The sequence below is a fragment of the Malus domestica genome, chromosome 06 (assembly GCF_042453785.1).
Source record: "Malus domestica chromosome 06, GDT2T_hap1".
Taxonomy (NCBI): Eukaryota; Viridiplantae; Streptophyta; class Magnoliopsida; order Rosales; family Rosaceae; genus Malus; species Malus domestica.
In genome coordinates, this window is record NC_091666.1 from 13,311,842 (window position 1) to 13,337,195 (window position 25,354).

General features: G+C 40.0%; 1 non-coding gene across 1 annotated transcript; it reads right to left on the minus strand.

The window, feature by feature from the left end:
• Positions 1-748: 748 nt before the first annotated feature.
• On the minus strand, positions 749-859 carry LOC139197265 (small nucleolar RNA R71). The gene has a single exon (XR_011582504.1). It is a non-coding gene; the product is annotated as a small nucleolar RNA R71 (small nucleolar RNA).
• Positions 860-25,354: the final 24,495 nt, after the last annotated feature.

Here is a 25,354-nt window from a genome sequence, read left to right on the forward strand (position 1 = left end):
GACACCCTTACTTATGCTATTATACTCAATATGTTTTAGCATTAGGAAGGTTTAAAACATATCATCAACAAAAATGGCGCCGTTGCCGGGGACTGATTTCAGTCCCTTGTAATTGCTTGTTTAGTTATGAACCCTTGTTATGTTTATTTTAAGTAGAGTGCTAATTTATATTCAAACTTGTTTGTTTTGTTTTCAGGAAGTTTATGTCAAATAGACTTGTTGAGTTAGGCCAAAGAATTGAACGGTTAAAGAGCAATACTTTTGACAACTTTGTGCCAACAAATTCACCCAATTTCCGTGAAGAAGAGGAAGGGAATTCGCCTAGTTCAACAAGTGAAGGATCTAAGCACATTAATTGGGAAAGAGAAGAAGAGATGGCGGACAACCAAGATGAACTTCGAGCTTTGGAGGACTTTGCTCAACCAATCATACCAAATTCTCCTTCATGCATCTTGCTGCCCACCGAAGCTAGAAACTATGATCTTAAATCTTCACATTTTCATATGCTTCCCTCGTTTTATGGCTTACCTAATGAAGATCCTTTAGCTCATGTGAAAGAATTCTATAATGTTGTGAGTGGTTTACCTTTGCAGGGAGTAAGTGAAGCAAATTTGAGGATGAGAGTATTCCCTTACACATTGAAAGATAGGGCCAAGAGTTGGTTGATGACTCTAGCACCGGGTTCCCTCATCACTTGGGATGCCGTGGCTAAGAAGTTCTTGGAGAAGTTCTTCTCCACTCAAAAGACAGCCACATTAAGGGGACAAATCTTCAATTTCAAACAAGATGATGGAGAACCTTTCAATGAGTGTTGGGAGCGTTTTAAAGGCCTTTTGTTGCAATGTCCACACCATGGGTTACCTTTTCATTTACAAATGCAAATTTTCTATGATGGACTAACCCAAACATGTCAATCAACTGTTGATAATGCAGCAGGTGGAGCTTTGAAGAAAAAGAATGCTCAAGAGTCATATAACATTTATGAGATGTTGGGGTCTAATGCTCAACACAAAGATCTAAGGGGTAAGAAAGTTGGAGTGTATGAAACAAATTCTAATCATGAACTTTCCTTGCAGGTAGCTAACCTAGAGAAGAAGCTTGAAGCCGTGCTCAACATGGTGCCAAAAGCAAATGAGGTGTGTGCCATTTGCAACATACCAAACCACCTTACTCATCAATGTCCATCTAAAGAAGCCTACCCCGAATTTATCCAAGAACAAGTGAACCTCATGAATTCTTACAATCAAAGGCCAAGGAATGATGTGTATTCAAACACATATAACCCAAGTTGGAGAGATCATCCCAATCTTTCATGGAGGAACAACAATCAAAATCAAAATCAATTCCAAAACTTCCAACCAAAACCGGCCACTACACTTGAGGATACGGTTAAGTTGTTAGCTCAAAACACCTTGCAATTCCAACAAGCTACCAATAGCACTTTCCAACAACATTCGGCTGCCCTAACCAAAATGGAGACACAATTGGGACAGATTGCGGATGCCTTGAACCAAAGAGAAATTGGAAAGTTTCCAAGCCAACCCGTGATGCTTCAAAGGAACCAAGAGCAAGCCAAAGCAATCACTACACTTAGAAGTGGTAAGGTTATCAATAATAGAGTTGGTAATGAAGTTACTAATGAATTTGATCATGTGAATGCAGGGGTTACTCAAGGAGAAAATGAGAAACCAAATGAGGAACCAAGCCCTGCCAATTCCTCATTTGAAGCACCAAATCTTCACAAGGCCGAGAAGCCTTATACTCCACCAATACCATTCCCTGGAAGACTTGCCAAAAGCAAGCAGGATAAGTCATTTAAGGACATTTTTGATATTCTAAGTAAAGTGAATGTTAACTTACCTTTGCTTGATGTCATTAGGAACATGCCAGCTTATGGGAAATTCTTCAAAGAGTTAAACAACTACAAAAGGAAGTATGGACCACATGAGAAGGTAGTGGTGTCTGAGAATGTAAGTGCAGTGTTGCAAAGAAAACTTCCACCAAAGCTCAAAGATCCAGGGAGTTTCTCTATCAACATTACTATAGGAGAAAATAAAGTTGAAAAAGCAATGCTTGATTTGGGTGCTAGCATCAATTTAATGCCTTATTCGGTGTACCTTCAACTAGGTTTGGGGGAATTGAAAGCCACCACCATTTCATTACAACTTGCAGACAGATCCGTGAAGTATCCAAGAGGTATAGTAGAGGATATTCTAGTTCAAATTGATAAACTAATCTTGCCTGCGGATTTTGTAGTGTTGGACATGGAAGAAGCTCCTATACATGATAGAGAGTTGCCTATTTTGCTTGGAAGACCATTCATGGCCACGGCCAAGACTATCATTGATGTGCAAAACGGACTCCTCACTATGACAGTGCTAGGAGAGACCGTGCAATTTAAAGTGTTTGAGTCTCTTTCTCATCCTTCTTCATCTCTTGAGTGCTATGCCATTGATGTGCTTGATTCACTTGTTTTCTCTAAGTTCTTGCAGGCACAATCTAGTGAACCATTACAAACTGTTTTGACTCAATCTCAAGATGAGTTTGATGAAGAAGATGCACTCATGAAAGTAGTAGCTGCCTTGGAAGCATTGGCACCGTATCCTTTAAATGTTTCACCTCTTGTAGAGCATTTAGAACCATCTAGGTCACATTTAATTCCTTCCATTGTTAAGGCACCAAAACTTGAACTTAAACCACTTCCACCACATCTTAAATATGCATATCTAGCTGAATTTGAAACTCTTCCAGTTATCATAGCTTCTGACCTAAATCCAAATGAAGAAGATAAGCTAATGAGAGTGTTAAAAGAGTCTAAATCAGCTATTGGATGGTCTATTGCAGATATCAAGGGAATAAGCCCTACCATGTGCATGCATAGGATTCTTTTGGAGGATGGATCAAAGACAACCCGTGAACCACAAAGAAGACTCAATCCACACATGAAGGAAGTGGTGAGGAGTGAAGTGTTGAAGTTGTTAGATGTGGGAATCATATATCCCATTTCTGATAGCAAATGGGTGAGTGCTATTCAGGTGGTACCCAAGAAGGTGGGAATCACAGTGATGACAAATGAAAACAAAGAGCTTGTGCCCACAAAGCCCACAGCCAGTTGGCGTGTTTGCACTGATTACAGGAAGTTGAATTCTAGCACTAGAAAAGATTACTTTCCTATGCCTTTCATAGATCAAATGCTTGAGAGATTGGCAGGTTACTCACATTATTGTTTTCTGGATGGTTACTCAGGTTACAATCAAATTGCAATTGCTCCAGAGGATCAAGAGAAAACTACCTTTACTTGCCCCTTTGGCACATTTGCATATAGGAGAATGCCATTTGGACTTTGCAATGCTCCAGCAACTTTCCAAAGATGTATGTTGGCCATCTTTTCTGACATGGTAGAAAGATTCATTGAGGTATTTATGGATGACTTTTCAGTGTTTGGTTCTTCTTTTGATGAATGTCTTAACCATCTCTCTTTAGTACTTCAAAGATGTCAGGAAACAAATTTGGTTCTCAATTGGGAAAAATGCCAATTCATGGTGAAACAAGGAATTGTGTTGGGACATGTAATCTCTAGCAAAGGAATGGAGGTGGACAAAGCCAAAATTGACATAATCACCAAGATGGCACCTCCCACAACCGTGAAGGGAGTGAGAAGTTTTTTGGGACATGCGGGTTTTTATCGACGTTTCATTAAGAACTTTTCAATGATCACTCGTCCATTATGCAATCTATTAGCTAAAGATGTTGCATTTCATTTTGATACAGCTTGTATGGATGCATTCAAAACTTTGAAACAGGAATTAACCTCGGCCCCAATTATTATGGCACCAGATTGGTCTTTACCTTTTGAATTAATGTGTGATGCCTCTGACTATGCTATTGGTGCAGTTTTAGGGCAAAGGGTGAACAAACTTCCACACGTGATCTACTATGCAAGTCGGACTCTAAATGATGCTCAACTTAACTATTCCACAACTGAAAAGGAGTTGCTTGCTATTGTTTTTGCTTTAGAGAAGTTTCGGTCATACCTTGTGGGATCTAAAGTTATTGTGTTTTCTGATCATGCAGCCCTTAGGTATTTGATGACAAAGAAGGATGCTAAACCACGCTTAATTAGATGGATACTCTTACTACAAGAGTTTGACTTGGAGGTTCGAGATAAAAAGGGAAGTGATAATGTTGTGGCTGACCACTTGTCAAGACTTAATGAGAACCATGGAGTTGCACAACCTTTGCCTCTAAATGAATCATTTCCAGATGAACAACTCCTTGTTGTTCAAGAAAAAGAACCGTGGTATGCTGATTTCGTTAATTATCTTGCTTGTGGTGTAATGAGAAATGACATTTCTTTTCAGGAAAGAAAAAAGTTCCTTGCCATGGTCAAGCACTACGTTTGGGACGAACCATATTTGTTTAAATATTGCCCTGATCAACTCATTAGGAGATGTGTCCCAGAGAGTGAACAACAAAGCATTTTAACGTTCAGTCATACATTGGCATGTGGCGGACATTTTGGTGCCAAAAAGACATCTCTTAAAGTTTTACAATCTGGTTTCTTTTGGCCTACTTTATTCAAAGATGCTTTTGATTTTTGTTCTAATTGTGATAGGTGCCAAAAGATGGGGAACATTAGCCGAAGAAACGAGATGCCATTGAACAACATTTTGGTGGTAGAGCTTTTTGATGTTTGGGGAATCGACTTCATGGGACCATTTCCATCATCTTTTGGCTACTTATACATATTAGTGGCAGTTGATTATGTATCCAAATGGGTTGAAGCCATTGCTACAAGAACTAATGATCATAAGGTTGTTTTGCACTTTATTAAAGATGTGATTTTTTGTAGGTTTGGAACGCCAAGAGCTATTATTAGTGATGGTGGCAGCCATTTCTGCAACAAACCCTTTGAATCATTGATGAGGAAGTACAACATCAACCACAAAGTGGCAACCCCGTACCATCCTCAAACCTCAGGACAAGTGGAGATTAGCAATAGGGAGATCAAAAACATTTTGATGAAGACTGTGAGCCCCACAAGGAAGGATTGGTCGTTGAGGTTGAATGATGCACTTTGGGCGTATAGAACAGCGTACAAGACCCCCATTGGCATGAGTCCTTATCGTCTTGTGTTTGGGAAAGCTTGTCATTTGCCAATGGAGCTTGAACACCGAGCATATTGGGCCATTAAGAAGTTCAACTTTGATTACAAGGATGCTGGAATAGCAAGGAAGCTCCAACTTAATGAGTTGGAAGAGCTCAGAAATGAGGCATATGAAAATGCCAAAATTTACAAGGAAAGGACTAAGCTCTATCATGACAAAGCCATCCTAAGGAAGGAGTTTCACCAAGGTATGAAAGTACTTTTGTATGACTCACGTTTGAGACTTTTTCCAGGTAAATTGAAGTCTAGATGGGTAGGACCATTCAAAGTGTTGCAAACATTTCCCCACGGAGCTGTGGAGATAGAGAACATGAAGAATGGCACCTCTTTCAAAGTCAATGGACAGAGATTGAAACCATATTTGCAACAAGAGGAGGAAGGGCAAGTGTATCAAATTGTCGATTTTCTTGAGTTTACAACACCATGAACAAGTTCCATGTCTTGCCTAGACATTAAATAAAGCGCTTGCTAGGAGGCAACCTAGTGTGGTTTGTATTCTATCTTCATGTTGTGTTTATGTTGTTACCATTCCATATTATTTACCTACTTGAATTGCATACAATTTTAAGCATCGAGGACAATGCTTACCATAGGTTTGGGGGTATTTTGGGATGGAAGGTTTGTTTTTTGTGTTTGTTTTGGTTAAGTGTGCTTTTGCTTACTAATTCGAATGCTTATGAGGACTATGTTTACAAACAAACTTTTGGGTTGCTATAAAAAATTTTTGTATCTTGTGTCTTGTATAAAGATGTAATTCTTGGAGATATGATGATAGAGGTACCATACTCAAATTCTGGAAGAAGAATAGTGGAGACTACCCTAGTGAGTTATTTTGAGCTTAATTGTTTCTTTTAGAGGGTTTAAAGTGTTTCAACTCCTATCTTTTTCTTTCAATTTCACTTTAAATGATCTCTTTACTTCTATTTTGTTTGGATGCTAAGAATTACTCTATTTTGCAGATACCATGTGTTTGGTATCATTCATGAATGAACTCAATGAAATGATGTTAGGCTATGCATGTTTTAACTACTAAAAGGCTTAAATCCTATCCCTTTGTGTGCTCCATTCACCATTGTTGCAGCCAAACACTTTAGCCTAATTCTTTCATCACCCGCACCATACTCTACCCATTCTAGCTCAATATAAGCCATACCTTATAGTTTGGGGAATACCAATTTGATGAAAGCTTAAGGTAAATTGAGTGAGAGATCAAGATTGTGGCGTGTACCGAGGGCACCTATGTGAAAGTTGTTTCTAAGCATAAAAGTTATAAAAAAAAAAGAATCAAAGTGGATACAAGTTCCAAATCTCCTCTTTATAAGGTTTAGGGCCTGGACGCCAAAAGAAGAAAGAAGGCAAATGCAAGTGAAGAGCATGATCCTCAAGGACACTTTGGTATTCCCCAAGCTCTAGTATTTCATATCCCTTCTTTCTTAACCTTTAACCTAAGCCTTGCATTACAATCTTGAGAAAGACCTAGCTGATCATTGAGGATGTATTCATGGGTGATGGTAAGTGTATGTTATTTTTATTCTTAGCATTTGATTCATTTCATGAGATCTACTCAGAAATTGTGCTCCCATTTCGGATTTCATATGTGAGAATTTTGATTGCCTTTACATAATTTCACTCATATATGTTGTGAAGAGACTGAACCTTAGGATCTGAGTGAGAAATTGAGTGGAAGCTGTGAGGAGTAGAGTTGAGGCGATTTCTTTCTTAAGCATTTGGGTATGGTGGCCTTGAAGTTGTAAGGCATGTAGAAATATCTTTATACATCACAATTGATATAATTCTTTGGAGTAGAAAACTTTTGAGTTTGGATGTATGACAAAGTTTTCTTTGGTTCTTATTATTTGGTGTAAAGCATGTTTTAACCAACATACATGAATGTTTTGTGTGTTGTGTGTGTTTTAGTTTTAAGTTTGCTCGTGGACTAGCAAAAACCAGGTTTGGGGGTATTTGATGTACACACTTTGTGTACATTTATATCATCTTTAATTGGCATTTTTGTGATGTTTTTGAATCAAACTAGTTGTGTTTTTACATTATTTTGTGCTAGTGTGCAGCCAAGTGTGTTTTAGGATCAATTGGATTGCAAATGAAGTAAAATCACCCCTTTTTGGTAGCTGAGCATTATCCCAAACGTGGAGAAGGTTCTTGTGGAGTCAATTTGAAGTTTCAAATGAGGATTTTAGAAGTTACTTGGCTGCATGGAATTTCAGGATCACATTTGGAGGTGTAAGGTGGCATTCGGCCATATTGGGTGAGACAAGACAAGGCAAAAACATTGGAATTAACTTAGGTGGTTCCAAAACATGCAATCACATGCATGTTCACAATTTGTGCCGTGCCTTCCATTTCCTCTAAACATCAAAACATGCAATCACATGCATGTGTTCACACCTTGCCGTGCATTGCCTTACCTTTTCCAACTCCCTTTTGCAGCAATGCATGTGTCTTCATTAATCTAAGTCATTCAGCCACCTTTGCATATCCAAACCAAGCCATGCCGTGCCTTTCTTTCCCTTTCCAGCATGTGGAAAACAATTTCTGGTTGTCCACTGCACATTGCAGCCATTGCACATGCCTCTTGAATTAAATAAGTCCTACACATGCTTGTGTTTCAACATGCCGTGCCTTACCACCTCAGAAATCACTTAAATTCATCATCATTTCAGATTGGCAGAGGCATTACTCTAATTCCAGCTGCATGTTCTCATTAGGACTTCAATTTAAAGTCCATGCAATCTCACTTCAAGCTCTCTCGGTCACACTCTCATTCACACACCAAGAAACTCCATTTTGTGTCCATTCTCTATCCCATCCGCAACACCACCATTCACTCACTTAGCCATCCAAATTTCTGACCACCCTCTCTCCCATTTAAAACAAACCACCCATCCACAAGCTGCTCATCTTTCATGTTGCATCACATTTGGAGAATCAAGACCGAAGGCTACACTTAAAGGATTTCAACATCAGTTTTGCTTCAAGGGTTCCTTCTTCTCAATTCTATGTTCATTCATGTTATGTATTTCTATGTTAAAACGTTTGTAAACATGAAATGTAACTAATCTCCTCTTAGGGATTCGATGTAGCCTAGCAAGAAAACCATGTAGTTAACTCATAATGCTCATTTGATCCTTCTATTTCTTGTTTCATTCTCTGATTTTATTGTGACTTTGTGTGTTGATTTTAATGCTTGATCACCACTTGAATTAACCACAGGTTGTGTAGCCAAAATTAGAAGCACACATCATGCATAATTTTGGCAGATTTGGGAGTAAATGAAGGGGATGTTTGGCAAACATCATGCCGTGTGTCCCCTTTGGTTTTGTGAAAGTTTCATATGTATAAAACATCCTTGGTTGAGAACCAAAGTTGCACATCACAATTTGGTTCTTGACTAGGATGATTTGATCAAATCCACACATCATATGGTTGATCATATCTAAGTGAAACAAACTCAAGAAATAGGTGAATGAATGAGCATAAACTGATTTAACAAACATGGGATTAATTTAGCTATGGTGAAACCGAATCCCTAGTTCCATCTCCATTGGTTTTATTCCATTTTATTACTTGTTGATTCATTACTTGTGTTGTCATCATTCTTGTGAGTTTTTAAGTTACAACAACAAATCTGTCTAAAGTTGCCTAGTTTAGTCATTTAATATGGTTCTTGCAAAACAAGTGATTATATAGGTCCAATTAGTCCCTGTGGATTCGACACCCTTACTTATGCTATTATACTCAATATGTTTTAGCATTAGGAAGGTTTAAAACATATCATCAACAATATGATGTTGGTTAGCAAACATAATGATGAGAGAATAATGATTTAGTCATTTACAACTCTTGTAATTACCCATCTAGTTTGGCCTCTAGAGAATGATGCCTCACAATGATATGATGTTGGTACCATTGCACTTAGTTAAGTTATTCCCACCATGCTAGTTCGTGTAGGGGTTCAAGAATAGCCTCACAATGATATGATGTTGGCCATCCTCGTTGCCTACCTCACCACTTCATGTATGTACATATGGACTCCTCCTGAATGTAAGCACATACTTTGAAGTTTCCCATGATAGGGTGAAGCCGGTGTAGGAGTCACAAACGATTAGAGCCCACCATGGTGGAAGGCCTACGAAGAGATGTTCAAAGCATCTCTCGCTTATCAACTTAATATTCGTTTTGTTGAGGGAGTAGTGTTGGGCTACATCAATTTTATTTTAATCTTATTAAAAGAACTTGGGCCTATCACAACCATTGGTCCAAGTTAATATGAATTAATAGTATATAATACTCCCACTATTTCGATGAAACAAGTGAGACTATATGGAACTACTAACGAATGCTTTGCATCCTCATATGGACTATATAGTCATATTAGGTCTTACAAACCGTTTGATTTGATCCAACACGAGCCTTGTGTTGGACCTTGGGTCTAAGGTAGGTAGTTGTTGATTTTAGTTATGCATTTAATCTAATTAAACCGTTATTTCATATTGGGCGTTGGACCCAACTATTCCAATTTGCATACAAATAAACAAATAGGAATACTTGAAATAAAGAGAAGGGCTTATGCCCTTTTACAACACATTTGATGGACTTATGTCCATTTACAACAAATTTGAACTAATCAAATTACATTTAAATCTAATCTACTTAACACAAGCAATCATAATGTAAAGCAGCCAATCACATAGCTCAATTATCGAGGCCTTTGATTCATAATCACCCTTTTCATAATCAATCAAATTAACTAAGAAAGCAACTTAAACAATTGGTTTTCAGATTCATAGAATTGATTTAAATGGAACTAAATGAAATGAAAATCCAATTCTCATTAAAGAGATAAAACCATTTTGTTCTCATCATCTTTTGGGCCGAAAAACAATGACCACAACTATTGGGCCACAATGTTAAAACATAAACTTTTGGGGTCACTTTGTAAAAACACAAGAGTCCACAACTTCATGTAATTACAACTAGAACCCAAAAATTTCAACAATAACAAAAACTTCATTAAAGGAGCAAAACAATTTGTCCTTTAGTGATTTTGGACCAAAGTATAAATACACAAAAGTATCAAAACTTTATGTAATTGAATAAAGGCCCCAAAAGTACCCTACTTTGTAGGGTGGCCGGTTTTGGTAGTGAAAAAGGGGGAATGGTTTTGGTGGAAATTCAAAATTTTAAAGAGTGTTGAAAAAGTGAAAGGTATGGGTTGAAAAGGTGATTGGTATGGTTGAAAAAGGTTTGATTGGTATGGGTTGTAAGAAAAGGTTAGTCAAACAATAAAGACACAAATCATCCATCACCAATTATCCATCAAACCAAAACTTTATGCAAAGCAACAAACATATTGAATCAAAACACCAAAACGTTTTGTTCTTGGTAAGAACATCAAGAACATTGAAGAACACACATGAAAACTCATAAGAGCTCCATGAATGTTTTCACTCAATAAAACTCAAATTTTCACTACAAAAAAAGAGGGTTAACATCCTAGGGCACTTAGGGGTTCCTAAAGTCACTTTAGAACTCTTTTAACAAGACAAACATGAACCCAAAAATCCACCCTTAGGATTTAGCCGAATTTCCCCACATACATGGCACCAAATTTTAGTTCCAATATTCATGCTTAAATGAACCACATCTACAAAATTTGAGATGCTAAATTTTCAAGCAAAATTTATATTCAAAAGCAAGAACAAAGCTTGTAACATTTACAACATTTAAATCACAAACCATAAAAAAAACACAAAACCCAAAAGGATTCACCATAAACTAGACCTAGGCTCTGATACCACTTGAAGGAAAGATTTTGTCCTAGCTAAGAACATGTGAGAACATTTGAACACATATGCAAACTAATAACACATTAAAGTAGGCAAGCATTCAAAAACAATTCTAAAACCCATGACTTTCAAAGCCTAGTGAATGGTGAACCACAAGACTCTTTAACAATGTTAAAGAGAAGGAAGGATTTAGAGATTCATTACCGTTGAAGCTCATCCTTGTTTACACAAGGGATTCACCCAGGTGGAGGGCCTTCAAGTCACCTCCTAGCTCCTTGGATCTTCCTTGTGTTTTTCTTCCCTTTTGATGCTCCTTTGCTCTTTGAGGATGTGAGGAAAGGATTTCCAAGAACACCAAAGATTTGGTGTCTCTAAGTCTCCACACCAAGGATAAGGCGTGAAGATGAAATGGATGACTTAGAGAAGAAAAGATTGCTAGCTTATTCTTCCCTAAGTGGCCGGCCTCCTTTTAGAGAAAAAGAGAGAAAGTGTTTCTCTTCTTTGCCTCAAGAAAACCTTAATGAGAAAAAGCTACAAAGTTGACTTTATACTATATCACATGTGAGTGGCAAACTTGTAATTAATTCAAGTTTGCATCCCCTCACCCTTATGGCCGGCCTTGTCTTTGTTATTGGGCTAATTGCCCATTTTTTTGTAGTTGTCATACAACTTAAACATAATGGGCCTTGTGGACCAAAACAATTTTGGGCCCCGAAACCCAAAACCAACTTAAAAGCCCAATATGAACCTTTCGTAAAATTAATTAACTAATTAATTAATCTTGACCATTCTCAATTAAACCATTTAATCGCTTATCCATCTCATTTATATTTTTTCACTTTCATCTTTACTCAGTGTACGATACATTAGGTTCCAATTAGCGAGGCAGTGGGCGATTGTTACACTTAACAATCGATTGTGACTCTTAACAATCGATTATGAATTGAAATAACATGTCAATTCTCCCTTTGTTGAAGATTAGTGTTTGCTAATCTTCAGGGCTTCCACAAACCATGAGTGACACCTAGCAGTATGTCATGGCTACCTAAGCTAAGTAGAAGTGGTTGGAGAACCTATCCAATTACAATTACAATGCAATACGGTCCTTCTCTAATACAATACTCTTAATCACATTGTTTGAGTGATAGTTTGTTTCATGTCTACTATCCAATGTGATACTTCTTTATATGATTCAATTGAATATGATTTGGAACAAACTTCCTAAGTCATATTCATATGTTTTGGCCAAAGACTCCCGAATCATATCTTAGAGTATTCTCCCTCCACCATGGAAGGTTAGAGATCCCTTGTTGTGCATTCATATGCCTACATGACTAGATATCTTGACCCCAACAATGCCGTGGACACTCTCGATGGAATGCCTTTGACATGATCAAAGATCAAGGACCTAACCATTAGACATTTATGATGCCTCAGGTCAAAAGACTACTTTGCATATTGCAACTAACGAGTTCTTACATGACATGTATGTTCGAACTCTCTTTTGATCGTTGTTTAGTGTACTCGATTACCCTTTCGAGCACCTACGTGTTTGTCTTACTGTCCAACACTAAATGACTTAAGACTAGTTATACTCATGCTTGAGTTGACATAACACATACTAACCTTAGCGGATTGTCAATGCCTAATTGGAAATCCTATGGCTAGGAACATTTTAGGAATGAACATAAGAGAAAGGTCTCATTAATCTAACTTACTTAGATTACTTCTCTCAGATTAAATACTTTCCTTGGATTCCCTTATTGGTTAAACACATGATACAATAAATAGTAATTAACAATAAGCTTTGCCCTTCATTAAACATATAATAGTTTAATACCATAAGTATTCCAAAAGCTATTACATCAAATGAGTGGCTTTGTGGGCATACTTCCAACAGAAAGCTCGTGGTATTTACGACACTATCAAGCTCTCGACCATAGAGATTATAATGGATAAAGAGCTCCTCATAGCAGTTTTAAGCCTCTAGTGTTCGACCACCAACACCATGGTCATTCCATTCGGCCCTACGACTCCCACTATCCTCGACATCTCGACTATCATTGGGACTCTTCCTTCTCGCATCCCAGTCGACGCTGCCCTTATTGGATGCCTATCCAATCTTGACCTCAAGGCACTGTTCGACGACCGAGCTGTCGAGACGTTGAGCCAAGAAGGTCAAGAACCTTCAAAAGACGACGTTCAAAAATTGCACAAGAATTTCCTGAACTACAACACCCTTATCATCCATTTTACTGGTCGGGGAGAGGCGAGTCTACGGAAGGGGAACACGAGGCCTTCCTATTTTACTGGTACAACAAGTTCATCTGTTATACCAAGTCGAATAAATGCTTGGTCGAGAATATGCCGGTGGCGGAAGCCCTGGCTAGTAAACATCTCTTCAACCTGGATGTCCTTTCTGATGATGAATTTTTTATATGTCATCGTCAAGAATACCCCCGCTACATCAGAATTCCCACATTGACTTGGAATGAAAGTGAAGATGCCGCTCTTCGTCAAAACTGGGGGTCGTTCGTCTTAACTCGCAACCTTCCCTTCGGTTGCGACGTTCGTCGAGCATGTTGGGAAGTCTACCACCCCCATTTTGCTGCTTGACAGCTCGACTACCTCCAAGGTTGCCTGGTGCCTCTACTTTCTTCTCGCTCCCTTCTAAACCAGGGGCATGTCTCTGGTTCCTCAGAAAGGGAGTGTAGAGACACCGAGAAAGAATTTTGGGAACGGTAAGTAATTTCACCTTCGACCAGCTGTTCTTGAATCTTTCGGCACCGATACCTTCGGAGACAGGTGGGAAGCATATACTCACAACTTCTTTGGCTCTGCGGTCGAAGAAGTAGTCAACAAAATTTTTGGTGACCGGCCCAAGAAAATTTCTGCCCCTCAACCTAAAGAGGCGCCCCAAGTTATACCCTTGTTTTTACCTTTATTTTTTTTAACATTTGGGTATCGAAACAGGTGGACGTGATCGTCCTGGCAGTGGTTAAGAAAAAATTGGCCCCTTCCTCCAAGAAAACCAAAGCCGCCGCACAAAGCACATGGAGCAAACAACCTCATGTCACATCCTGGCTCGGGTCCACCACATCCCGGGCCCGTTCCACAACCGTAGCACGATATTGTCCGCTTTGGGCTTACCATTCCCTCATGGTGTTATTTTTGGGAACTCACGAGCAACTTCCCAGTGGGTCACCCATCTTGAGAGTGCTCTGGCCTCCTTCTTGCTTAACTTCAAAGTTCCTACGGAACCCGAAGCAAGTGAGCTCCCAAAAGGCCTTGTGCTAGGTAGGGATGGGAATATACATTTAAAGATCACTCCCCTGGGTGATGTGGGATGTTACAATCCACATTCCTTAAGGGCTCGACGTCCTCGTCGGTACACTTCTGGCCAGGGATTGGCTCTGATACCATTGGTCACATCTCGGCCCAGGTCCACCACATCCCGAGCCCGTTCCACCACCGTAGCACGATATTGTCCGCTTTGGACTTACCATTCCCTCACGGTTTTGTTTTTGGGAGCTCACTGGCTTTGGGCTTCGTAGGAACTCCGAAGTTAAGCGAGAAGGAGACTATAACACTCCCAGGATGGGTGACCCATTGGGAAGTTGCTCGTGAGTTCCCAAAAACAAAACCGTGAGGGAATGGTAAGCCCAAAGCGAACAATATCATGCTACAGTGGTGGAGCGGGCCCGGGATGTGGTGGACTTGGGCCGGGATGCGACAAAAGGTATAAGAGCCAATCCCTAGCTGGAAGTGTTCCAACGAGGACGTCGGGCCCCTAAGAGGGTGGATTGTAACATCCCACATCGCCCAAGAGAGTGATCCTTAAATGTATATTCCTATCCTTACCTAGCACGAGGCCTTTTGGGAGCTCACTGGCTTTGGGTTGGCTAAGAACTCCGAAGTTAAGCAAGAATGAGGCCATAACACTCATAGGATGGGTGACCCACTGGGAAGTTGCTCGTGAGTTCCTAAAAACAAAACCGTGAGGGAATGGTAAGCCCAAAGAGGATAATATCGTGTAACGGTGGTGGAGCGGGCCTAAGATGTGGTGGATCCGGGCTGGGATCCGGACACCAAGATCGCAGATAAAGCTCTTCGCCCCCTAAAACGCGTCAAGAAATTGGTGAATAAAGGAACACAGGAGATTCATGTCATTTCTAGCCACACCACCGGGACAACTGCTCTGAGTGCCTCTCCTCCTATTCCTGTTGTTCAGTCTTCGATAGAGAATCGACCTTCTTCGGCTAGCCTGGCAACCCAAACTCAAACAATACCTAAAGTCCCCGAGGTTATGGTTGAGCTAGTCGCCGTATCGTCGGTCGACTTTCCTGCAGCTTCAAGGTCGACAGGAGTGCCTGAACTGAGGAAGGCGACCCCTTAGACTGGGAAGAATCTCCCCAAGAATCCAAAACAAACAACAGTCATCTTAGAAGAGGTTTAATCATGCTGTCAACTCCCTTTATTTTAGGATAATGAAAGTGACAACATTCTGCTGGTGAATCACCTCGACCAACCCAAGCTCCTTCCGTTGAACCTTCCCCCATGGTTGAGGCGGCCGATCAGGTTCATCTTCCTATAGTTGATCATGGAAAGAGGCCTATTGTCGAACCTAAAGCGACGTAAGAGACTCAAATTCACCCGCAAGACCAAAACCTTGGCATCCCTTCTCAAGAAGTGACCTCGACTTTGGTAAGGCTCGATTACTTTCTCTTGTCAATTTGTTATAACAAGTTTGAACTAAGAGAATATTAAATGTCAGGTGCCCAGTTATTCATTTCCCTTAAAATTTTATGCTTCAAAATGTGTTATCTATATTTCCTGGCCACCTCAGTGGCCATCGAATGTGGATAACCTTCATCGGCCATGTGAATTAAGAAGCAGTCTAAAACATTGGGGTCTGCCATTAAGCTCTTTAGGTTCGAACAATGAACCCGGTGATATGGCCGAAGTCTCCTCTCGGCAGGTTTAAAACAAATCCTCCCTGCTACACTCTTTTATGATTTTCCTTGCGTCTAAATTGTTTTTATGTACAGCCTTCATGGGAAGTCGAGTTTGATGCTCTTCTATCCAGCACTTCGGGAGCGGTTGGTCCTTCGGTAGCTACGACTGAACCTGCTGAATCAACTGTTCTTGTTCGGTTGTAAGAAGTTTTATCTCTCTCAGCATCACAAGTCCTCGAGCGCAAATGCCTTGATTCAGTGGGTGCATGTCTAAATGACCTCGGAGCTGATGGTCAATTGGGTGTAAAAGCTATCACTCAGGCGTCGTCCGCCTTGGAACGGACCCGAGAATATTTCAGTATTTTCGGGAACGCTCTTCGTCTGAAAGTCGAAGTTTTAAAGGCGAAAAAAGAGACCCTGGCTGACCTTGACAGTCAGATGGCCGAACTGGTAAATAAAAAATTAGCCATTCCTTCTGAGCTTGCGAAGGATTTTTGGGGCGGTAAATCTTGCTTAACCGAATACGCGGTGAGCGTAAAGCGAGTCGAGCAGCTGAAGGTGGACAGGAGGAATCGACAAGCTGAGGTCATAATGGGCGAGGTGAGGTGGTTGGAGCTGAAGGCCGTTCTTGAAACTGTTCTTCCTTCGTCACCATAGAATTATTTGATTGTAAAATGATCTGTCAATGAAATGAGATGTGATTTTATTCTTGCATTTCCCATGTGATTGGATAGTATTTCTTTAAAAACTTTCCATTGATTGGCAACTTGTGAATAATACCGGTTCGATCTTTAAGACGGTATGCCCCCTTGCTGAGGACTTTATCAACAACGAATGGCCCTTCCCAATTCGGCGATCACTTGCCGAACCTGCAGTTTTTAATTCCTACGGGTAGTACGGTTTACCAAACCAGCTCTCATTCGTCGAACGTTTTTTGTCTAACTCATTGATTATATGCACACTCGATGATTTTCTTTTGAGCCACTAATAAGTTATAAGCATCAAGCCGATCGTCTTCTAAATCTTCTAGCTTTTGTCTCATGGCTTGACTATACTCGACGCTAAACAAACTACTTCGTTTAATTATTCGCAATGAGTTTATACCTAACTCGACGGGCAGCATTGCGTCTTGTCCATAAGTCAACGCGTATGGAGTTGTTTCGGTGGCCGTCTGTAGAGAAGTTTGATAAGCCCATAATGCTTTGTTTATTCTTAAGTGCCACATTCCTGGCCTTTCTTTCATCATATTTTTAAGAATACCAATAAGAATCTTATTACTTGCTTCGGCCTGTCCATTCACCTACGGGTAGTATGGCGTAGATTGCTCAAGTCGAATCTTTAGATTTACCGTATAGTCCTTAAATCTGTCGAATGTAAAAATCATACCGTTATCTATTATGATTATTTATGGCACGCCAAATCTGGTCACAATGTTTTCTTCAACGAAGTTACAAACTTCTTTGGACATTAGATCGGCATATGACTTGGCTTTGACCCATTTAGTGAAGTAATCTGTTGCAATAAGTATCCATGCATGTTTGGCTGCACCAGAAGATGGTGTGATTTTACTGATAACATCCATGGCCCATCCTCGGAACGGCCATGGTTTGGTGACCTAGTGTAATGATTCAGCCTGTACTCTCTGTACTGGCCCATGGATTTGACATTGTACACAACCTTTTGCGTACTTAATACAATCCTTTAGAATACTCGGCCAGAAATAGCCGTGCCGTTGAAGCAGCCAACGCACTTTTCGTCCAGATTGGTGGGCTTCACAAATTCCTTCGTGTACTTCTGCCATTGCTTGAGTAGCTTCTTAAGGCTCGAGGCACAGTAATAGTAACCCGTCCACACCTTTTTGATACAGCTATTTCTAGTATAATATGTTGTTTATGGCATTAACCCTTGTCCGTCGATCGTGTTTTTCTTTGGGGTTATCGATATATCACATAATCGTCTTTCTCCAATCATCTGGTAATGCCTCGATGGCACATACCTCAATAATGTCCTTTCGTTCTAATAACGACGGCAAAGACATGACCCGTGTATGGATCACGCAGTCTCATTGGAGAACTTGTTGATTAATAAAAGCCGAATATACTTGTCGTAGCACAGGTATATCTCGGCCTAATTTGCCCCCCATGAGTTGGGCTCCATAAGCTATTTGAGCCAATTCATTGGCGTCAGTGTTATGAACTCGTGAAATGTGTTTGAAAGTTACTCCATCAAAGGATTCGGCCAAATAACTGACAACCATGTGGTAAGGCGCCAGAGTACAACTCATGCAACAAAAATTCCTGTTGAGTTGATTAATGATAAGTTTGGAGTCACCAAGGACAAGGACACGAGTTGGCCGCAAATCGTGCAGTACGCCGAGGCTGATAACGAGGGCTTCATATTCGGCCTGATTATTTGTACAATCAAAATTGAGCTTGAGAGAAAAATACCAACGATTATGAGTTAGGGATTGAATGACGATCCCAATGCCGGCTGAGACTGAAGTGAAAGGGAATTTTATGAAAAACATGTTCATTTGAGCAACATCTATAGCATGCAATTAACAAATTAAAGGCAGAATCATGCTTGCATGCACTCAAAACAAAACATTACCCATTAAATTCAAAGCCTAGTAGTTAGGTGAACCAAGACTCAACTCAAAACAAAGTGAGTTGAGAAATTATACCTTTGTTGATTCCTTTTTGCATAAGCAAAGGACAATCACCCAAGAGATAGGGCCTTCATTCCTTGCTTCTTAGCTCCATGGATTTGGATGGACGAATTGGTTTCTCCAAGTTCTCAAAGTTGAGAACCTCTAAGTTTTCACACCAAGGAAAGATTGATGAAGAAATGAGTGACCTAGAGGAAGTAAGATTGCTAGCTATGTTCCTCTAGGGTGGCCGGCCTCTTAGAGAGAAAAGAGAGTTTGTGTTCTCATCTTTTCTCCAAAAGAAACCCTAATGAAGAAAAGGCTATAAAGTCATATTTATACCTACCTTCATTGGAGTGGCAAACTTGTGAGAAGTCCAAAATCCACTCTTTTATCAATATGGCCTGCCATAGGGTGTTATTGGGCTATTTGGGCCTTTGTGAACATTTAGTCATTAAGTTGTCATACAACTTAAGTTAATGGGCTTGACGTTCGAAGCCCATTGGGCCTTGAGGCCCAAAACTAACCCGAGGTCTTTAACGAACTTTATTCGTTTGATTAATTAACATATTAATTCATCCTTGCCATAAATAATTAAACCATTTAATTATCATTACTCATCTTCGTTGTTTCTTCAATCTTTACCTTACACGGTGTACGATCCATTAGGTTCCTTTTAGCGAGGTAGTGGGCGATTAGAACTCTTTCAAATTGATTGTGAATTGAAACTTACTTTCAATTCTCCCTTTAGTGATTATACACGTTTAGGGCTTCCAAAAACCATGAGTGACACCTAGCAGTATGTCATGGTTACCCAAGCCAATCAGAAGAGGTGGATAACCTATTCAGTTTAGGATTACAATGCAAAACGGTCTTTCTCTAATACAATACTCTTGACCACATTGTTTGGTTTGATAGTTTATTCATGTCTACTATCCAATGTGACTCATTTACTTATATGATTACCTTGAATGTGATTTGGAATGACTTCCTAAATCTCATTCATACTCTGGCCAGAGATTCTTAATCATATCATAAAGTATTCTCCCTCAAACGGTTTGAAGGTTAGAGATCCCTTGTTGCGCATTCACTCGCCTCCATGGCTAAGTGGCTCAACCCTAACTATGCCGTGGACACCCTCGAATGGAGTGACTTTGACATAGTCAAAGATCAAGGACTTAACCACAAGACAACTATGATGCCTTAGGTCAAAGGACTACTTTGCATTATCCCAACCACGAGTTCTCACGTGACATGAGTATGAGAACTCCTTGTTGATCGTGTTCAGTGGACTCATTCGCTATTGAGCACCTACATGCTTATCTTGGTGTCAATTACATCAATGACTCGAGACCAGTCACTCTCCATGAGAGAAGACATAGCACGTACTGATCTTAACGGACTGTCAATGCCCAATTGGCAATCCTATGATCAGGAACGTTTAGGATATATATAAGAAAGAGAATGGTCTCATAAATCTAACTTGTTTAAATTACATTCTCCTAAATACATATTCCTTAGACTTATCGTTTAAGCATATAAAATTTATATGAGACGGCTTAAAACAATAATCTTTGCCCTTGATATTAAACTAGATTAGTTTAACATGTGAAATGTCCGTAAAGTATCATCACATGATTGGTTTTAGGGCACATTTCCAACATGAAGTACTAGAACCATCAAAGTACATTGTCCAGTAATTATCACATATTTGTATTAGTCCGATGTCAACAGCAGTGCCCCTGAATTACTATGGGGAAGGGTGGTGGGCCAAAAAATTGGCTAAAACTTGACCTTTGACAGCTTTCTGGGGTACATATTGCAAGTTGAATTCAGAGAGGGCCATCGTCCATTTGTCCATTCGGCCCTTTACGATCGACCGAGTAAGCATGTAACAAATAACATTAGTCTGGGCGATGACCTGAGTGACTGACCAGAGCATGTAATGTCTGAGTTTTGACGCGATGGAAAATAAAGCAAGGCAGAGCTTCTCGACAGCGGAGTAATTAATCTCTGGTGGGTTGAGGTTCCAGCTAAGGTAAAAAATGGCATGTTCTAGTCCGACATCATTATCCTGTGCAAGAAGCCAACCGATGGATTCTTCGGCCGCTGAGAGACTTTGATCTGCATGAATGCCCTTGGTGCTCGGCACGTCATTCGAAGGTGTCGAAGTCCTTGAGTTTTAAAACCATGGAAAAGGCCTTCATTTTCCCGGTCGAGTTAGTAATGAATTGGCAGAGAAAGTTGATCTTCCCGAGCAATGACTAATTATTTCTTAGTCGTCGATGGTGGAGCATTAATGATTGCGCGAGCCTTGTTGTTGTCTACCTCAATACCACGGTGATGGACGACGAAGCCTGAAATATTCCCAGCTGATACGCCGAAAGCACATTTGGCGGGATTCATCTTTAGATTATGCCGGTGCATGCGCATGAATGGTTAACGGAGGTCATCCAAATGTGTCTACCGTCGTGTTGATTTGATGACCACATCATTGATATAGACTTCGACGATGGTACCAATTAAATCAAGGAAAATAGTGTTCATAGCTTGTTGATATGTAGCCCTGGCGTTTGATCGGATCATATTTATATATATTTTTACTTCGAATTCACTCGTCTTTTCTTAGTTAGTTCCTTACATTTTTGAGCTATTTACTATGTTTTTGTATTTTGTGTGATTTATCAAGCAAAGAAAAGAAAAGTAGCACAAGTGAATTATTAAGTAACAAATTCGTCAAAACTGCCTGTGCAGATTAGCTGACTTTGAAAGCATGTTACAAACAGCTCAGAATGAATTAGAAAATGAGCCTTATATTCGTGGAAAGCTACGGATGTCTACTTTCTGGAGCAATTTACGGATTGTTAATATCATTTTTCTAGAAGAAGTTATGGGCATTGTAACACTGAAAGGTTCAGAAACGTGGACAGCACATACACAAAGAGAAAGGCAAGGCATGGATAGTTTGACATGGGCAGAAAATGGGTGGATTGTTGGCTGAAATAATGAAGAACATGTGTGTACAAATGCAAAGGAAAAACACACACACATGGGCAAAGGAAACACACACACATGGGCATAAAATGGGTTGATTTGTGGTTGAAATGATGGAGGTCATGTGTGTGTAAATGTAAAGGGAAAAACATGGCAGAAAATGTGTGTGTTTTGTGGTTGAAATGATGAAGCATGTGTGTGTAAATGTAAAGAGGAAACATGCCAACACACACCCACACAAGCTCACATGCAAAGGAAATGGAGTGGTCCTCTCCCTAGCCTATAAATACATCCACCCTTCACCTTAACAAGGGGGAAGAAAACCAAAGAGAACACAATCCACCCATCCACCCTTCACCATAACCCACCTATATCCATCCACCACCATAATTTACCACTCATCCATCAAACCACACCTTGTGCCGCTACAAAGAGAAGAAGAAGGATCTTGGACGTGCTTGCCATTCAAATTGGATTGTTGGAGCGTTTTTAGGTGTTTTCTTTCTTTTGTTTTCAATGTTTAAATTCGTTTATCTTTGCTTTGTAAGTATGAGTGGCTAAACCCCTATTTAGTTAGGGGGAAGTTTGAAGCCATGAACATGCTTGAGATTTAAATTGATTTCTTCCAATTGTGATTTGATAAGTTGTGATTGAAATTCAATTATCTATTTTATTCATAACTAATTCTTGTATGTTTATTAAGGATGCATACTTAGTTTTCATGCATGAATTAGATGCTAGAATATAAATGAGTTTCACCTAATCGTTACAAATTTATATTCATAAGTAGTGAAGGTTGTTTATCACAATCGCGTTAATTGAATTCTTGGCATAAGTTTCATGCAATTCATAGTTACAAGTGTTTCGTCAATGCTTATGATTTTTATAGAACTTAATGATTCTTGCTTGTATCTCTATTATGCAATTCATGTAGGGAACTTGTGGGGAATGCTTTGGGTTGTTGTATGCAATCATCCAATTCAATGAAATTAGGAAAATCTGAGGATTAATTTAAGCGTACCTAATTAATCTGGGGTGTTGAGCATCATAGTTTATTGAAAAGCAATTGGAAATCAATTCATATACAAGTGTGTCATGTGTGAAGAACGGACCTCTAACTAATCCATCCATCATCTTATTTCTTAAATTTGTTTTACAATCTTCCTAGTTTTATAACTTGTTTGTTTGTTTCAAATTCATCAAAACTAAAATCCCCCTTTTACTTTCTTGTTTCAAAGTGTTTAAAATTTGTTTGTTTGTGTTTTAGAGTGTTTTGAGTCAAGTCAAAACCCAAATTTCGTCCAAAGTTGTGCTAGAGTCAGAAACTGCCTAGTTTGTGTTTTTAGGCAGTTTTGAGTGTCTTTAAGTTATTTTGAGTCTTGTGAACCTGTTTTGAGTTCTTTAAGTCTATTCAAACGTTTTTAACTTTGTTTTTATGTTTTTGAGTTAGTTTAGAGGTTTTAGCAAGCCCTCCTAATCCCCAGTTTAGAACGATCCCTACTTACATACTTTACTACATTTGATAAAAAGAGGGTTTAATTTGTGTGCTTATATATTTCGCATCAGCGTTCTTGAGGTCGTAGGGCATGACGACCCATTCGTATGTGCCAAGTGCCCCGAGACACCGAAAGGCAGTCTTGTGGACATCAGCCTCGGTGATGAAAATTTGGTTATAACCGGTATGCCCATCCATGAAGGATAAGATCTCGTGATGTGTTGCGACGTCGTGTAATTCATGTTCAACAAGGGTTCGATCAAGACCCGGCATCTCATGATAACTCCAAGCAAAACAATCTTTAAACTCGTGAGTAATTGATGGAGTTCGACTTTCATGGTATGGGGTAATAATGCACTAATAAATAATGGTCGAGGGTCGTCGATCGTTCCGACATTTATTTCCTCTAAAGGGTCCTTAACTTGAGGTCAAATGTCTTTGAGTTCGGCCGGTGCAGCTTGAACTTTATCCAACGACAGTACCAGGCCGTTATCTTCTTCAGCCAAAAATTCATTCAAGTTGATGCTCGAATGTGTGTGCTTGGAAATAGCATAGCAATGGGCCAGCAGACGTTCCATCATAGATGAAATCGTGGCCCGACGCTTCTCGTCTTGGACGTCAATCATCAGTGGTAGGGATTAAGTTGGCCAAGTTGAGTCTTGTCGAATCCTAGTGGACAGTCTCGGCGCCTACCTCGATGGCTTTCTAGACTGAGATCCGAGTCAACCGTCCATCTTCATTAAAACCCTGTAAGGTAATGTAGCCGACGTGATCATCATAATAGCGGGCCTGAATCATGTTGGTTTCAAATGGCTGAGTATCGGCTGGTTGGACCACGATCGATTTACCATCCCCAAAAATGAGAACTTGGTATAAAGAAGAAAGGATGCAATTCGTTTGATGAATCTAATCCCTACCGAGCAAAGCATTATATTCGGTCTTGGTGTCGACGATAAAAAATGCGTTCATGTGATTGCGACCTGCAATGTTTACCTCTAAAGGGAGTACTTCTTTGCTTTGAGACTTGTCACCGACAAAGCTACTCATGGTTATCCCTGAAGGAATGAGTTTGTCGTTGGATCGTCGTAATGCTTTCATGATAGATACATGCATGATATTGACCGTTGCCCCGCAATCAATAAAAATTTTGAAGATAGGGCAACCTTCAATGTGGGCCGTGACATACAACGGTTTTAAATGCTGAAGATTAGCTGAAGAGGGACGTGGAAATAAGATGTCCAAGGCTGTTTTAAGTTTATCGTTGTTGTTTGCTGACTCATCTTCAGTGGTGGTGACGAAATCAACTTGTGTTGCTTCCTTGGCGACCACATTGCCATCCAAGGAACTTGGTTGGTGTGTAGTTAGCTGAAATTCAGCAGGTAGAACATGGACCATGCTGGTTTCTATATTTTCAAGAATTGAATGGCCAATTGGATCCTGGTCGTCGTATTTCGAGTTAGTGAGGACTATAGCATCGTGTGTTAGAGCATCCTCGGCCTGATTATTGTATGTCTTAACATGCTCCTGCTCTTGTGCCATGTAATCCGGCCTTGTATCTTTTTTACTGTCGCCGTTAGGCTTACATGTGCCTGGTGTCTGATTTTGCTCTTGCAGTGTCTTACGAACTCGTTCCTCATAGGCGATCTGGGTGTCCCTTGTATCTAGGTAGGCGTCCAGACGTGCCACCTGATCTTTCTCATCAGCCGTTAAACCGAATAAGGATACGGCCAAGAAGACTTCGAAGTGATATCGAAAGTGTTGAAAGTTCTCGAGAGAAAAAGGGAGTTTGGCTATGTTTATGTCCGTGTATGGGTTGACCTCGAAGCCGAAAACCTTAGCCTCTCTTATGTGCTGGAATCTATCTTTCATCGCTGGATCAGTGGTTTTTTGGATGATTTGTTCAGCATCGGGGCAAGTTAGTGTCAGGTCAAGAGCTTCTTGGCAAGCATTGGGTGAACCATACAAATCGTTGGTAGAATATTTCTTGTGAAACTCTTTCATGTATTTCAAAGATTTGTTGAGGAATGGGGGGTGTAGATTTCGCCGAACTCTAATTAGCGGCTCTTTCAAAGGTAACAGGGACAATTGGCTGTTGGCCTCTTTCTTAAATTTCTCGAAGCGAGCTTTCATCTCCTCAGGCCGAAGGAAGAGTTTGATGCGCTTCTCGGACTCTTCAATGGTAGTTTCAAAATCGAGATTGGTTTCCTTCTGTCCTTGTAACTTAGCCATGATTATTAGGGTTGGCCGGTCATCTCCGCTCCATATCTCCTCTTTCGGCTGCCATATAGT